Below are 2,500 nucleotides of genomic sequence, written 5' to 3' on the forward strand. Positions count from 1 at the left end.
TTAAACATGTCCTAAATGTACTATAAATGACAGCAATTTGTAACAGCTTTTAAAGGACTATGTGTTGGAGACAAACTTGCTTACGGCCATACCTCTCTGATTGCGCCCGATCTCATCTGCTCTCGAAAGCTAAGCAGAGTCGGGCCTGGTTAGTACTTGGATGGGAGACTGCCTGGGAATACCTGGTGCTGTAAGCTTTTTCACTTTTCTCTCAATAAGGCAAAGGACACTGCTGCTTTTTCATTTGACAAATATGTGAGAAAGAGGCAAGATTGAAGAAGAGATGCATGAAAAGAGGTGGGTAACAGTAAAAAGGGAAAAGAGAATCAATCAATATCATATCAATATTTTCTTCATTTTGGAATGTTAATCAATGAACTGGTTTAGGTTCGTTCACATTTTGCAATTGACCTACTGTTGTTGGTATTTGAGTCTTTTCAAGCCGGTTCCGACCAACAGGTCAGAGTTCTCTGTGAAGAACAGCAAAGTTTAATTCACCATTCACCCTACCATTCAAAGAACTGCTTCATTTTTTAAAAACGGAGTCCCTTTGAACATAAAATGAGATTTCTTAAACATGTCCTAAATGTACTATAAATGACAGCAATTTGTAACAGCTTTTAAAGGACTATGTGTTGGAGACAAACTTGCTTACGGCCATACCTCTCTGATCGCACACGATCTCGTCTGATCTCGGAAGCAAAGCAGAGTTGGGCCTGGTTAGTACTTGGATGGGAGACTGCCTGGGAATACCAGGTGCTGTAAGCCTTTTCACTTTTCTCTCCTTAAGGCAGAAGACACTGCTGCATATTTCACTTGACAAATATGTGAGAAAGAGGCAAGATTGAAGAAGAGATGCATGAAAAGAGGTGGGTAACAGTAAAAAGGGAAAAGAGAATCAATCAATATCATATCAATATTTTCTTCATTTTGGAATGTTAATCAATGATCTGGTTTAGGTTCGTTCACATTTTGCAATTGACCTACTGTTGTTGGTATTTGAGTCTTTTCAAGCCGGTTCTGACCAATAGCTCAGAGTTCTCTGTGAAGAACAGCAAAGTTTAATTCACCATTCACCCTACCATTCAAAGAACTGCTTCATTTTTTAAAAACGGGGTCCCTTGGAACATAAAATGAGATTTCTTAAACATGTCCTAAATGTACTATAAATGACAGCAATTTGTAACAGCTTTTAAAGGACTATGTGTTGGAGACAAACTTGCTTACGACCATACCTCTCTGATCACGCCCGATCTCGTCCGATCTTGGAAGCTAAGCAGAGTCGGGCCTGGTTAGTACTTGGATGGGAGACTGCCTGGGAATACCAGGTGCTGTAAGCTTTTTCACTTTTCTCTCCTTAAGGCAGAGGACACTGCTGCATATTTCACTGGACAAATATGTGAGAAAGAGGCAAGATTGAAGAAGAGATGCATGAAAAGAGGTGGGTAACAGTAAAAAGGGAAGAGAGATTAAATCAATATCATATCAATATTTTCTTCATTTTGGAATGTTAATCAATGAACTGGTTTAGATTCGTTCACATTTTGCAATTGACCTACTGTTGTTGGTATTTGAGTCTTTTCAAGACGGTTCTGACCAACAGGTCAGAGTTCTCTGTGAAGAAAAGTAAAGTTTAATTCACCATTCACCCTACCATTCAAAGAACTGCTTCATTTTTTAAAAACGGAGTCCCTTGGAACATAAAATTAGATTTCTTAAACATATCCTAAATGTACTATAAATGACAGCAATTTGTAACAGCTTTTAAAGGACTATGTGTTGAAGACACACTTGCTTACGGCCATACCTCTCTGATTGTGCCCGATCTCGGAAGCTAAGCAGAGTCGGGCCTGGTTAGTGCTTGGATGGTCGACCTCCTGAGAATACCTGGTGCTCTAAGCTTTTTTACTTTTCTCTCCATTAGGCAGAGGACACTGATGCTTTTTCATTTGACAAATATGTGAGAAAAAAGCAAGATTGAAGAAGAGATGCATGAAAAGAGGTGGGTAACAGTAAAAAGGGAAAAGAGAATCAATCAATATCATATCAATATTTTCTTCTTTTTGGTATGTTAATGAATGACCTGGTTTAGGTTCGTTAACATTTTGCAATTGACCTACTGTTATTGGTATTTGAGTCTTCTCAAGCCGGTTCTGACAAACAGCTCAGAGTTCTCTGTGAAGAACAGTAAAGTTTAATTCACCATTCAACCTACCATTCAAAGAACTGCTTCATTTTTTAAAAACGGGGTTCCTTTGAAAATAAAATGAGATTTCTTAAACATGTCCTAAATGTATTATAAATGACTGCAATTTGTAACAGCTTTTAAAGGACTATGTGTTGGAGATAAACTTGCTTACGGCCATACCTCTCTGGTTGCGCCCGAACTCGTCAGATCTCGGAAGCTAAGCAGAGTCGGGCATGGTTAGTACTTGGATGGGAGACTGCCTGGGAATACCTGGTGATGTAAGCTTTTTCATTTTTCTCTCCATAAGGCAGA

At 38.9% G+C, this 2,500-nt stretch overlaps 4 non-coding genes and 1 pseudogene across 4 annotated transcripts; all 5 read left to right on the top strand.

Annotated features, from left to right (window-relative positions):
• Positions 1 to 78: 78 nt before the first annotated feature.
• LOC137869780 (5S ribosomal RNA) lies at positions 79 to 197 on the top strand. Its single transcript, XR_011102508.1, has one exon. It is a non-coding gene; the product is annotated as a 5S ribosomal RNA (ribosomal RNA).
• A 452-nt stretch (positions 198 to 649) lies between these two features.
• Positions 650 to 768, top strand: LOC137869691 (5S ribosomal RNA). Its single transcript, XR_011102424.1, has one exon. It is a non-coding gene; the product is annotated as a 5S ribosomal RNA (ribosomal RNA).
• Positions 769 to 1,221: 453 nt separating this feature from the next.
• On the top strand, positions 1,222 to 1,340 carry LOC137869821 (5S ribosomal RNA). The gene has a single exon (XR_011102546.1). It is a non-coding gene; the product is annotated as a 5S ribosomal RNA (ribosomal RNA).
• Positions 1,341 to 1,793: 453 nt separating this feature from the next.
• On the top strand, positions 1,794 to 1,902 carry LOC137870015 (5S ribosomal RNA; annotated as a pseudogene).
• A 452-nt stretch (positions 1,903 to 2,354) lies between these two features.
• Positions 2,355 to 2,473, top strand: LOC137869912 (5S ribosomal RNA). The gene has a single exon (XR_011102634.1). It is a non-coding gene; the product is annotated as a 5S ribosomal RNA (ribosomal RNA).
• The last annotated feature ends 27 nt before the right edge of the window (positions 2,474 to 2,500 follow it).

The sequence above is a fragment of the Cebidichthys violaceus genome, unplaced genomic scaffold, assembly GCF_023349555.1.
Source record: "Cebidichthys violaceus isolate CVI_PGR_0920_01 unplaced genomic scaffold, fCebVio1.0.p SCAF_127, whole genome shotgun sequence".
Taxonomy (NCBI): domain Eukaryota; kingdom Metazoa; phylum Chordata; class Actinopteri; order Perciformes; family Stichaeidae; genus Cebidichthys; species Cebidichthys violaceus.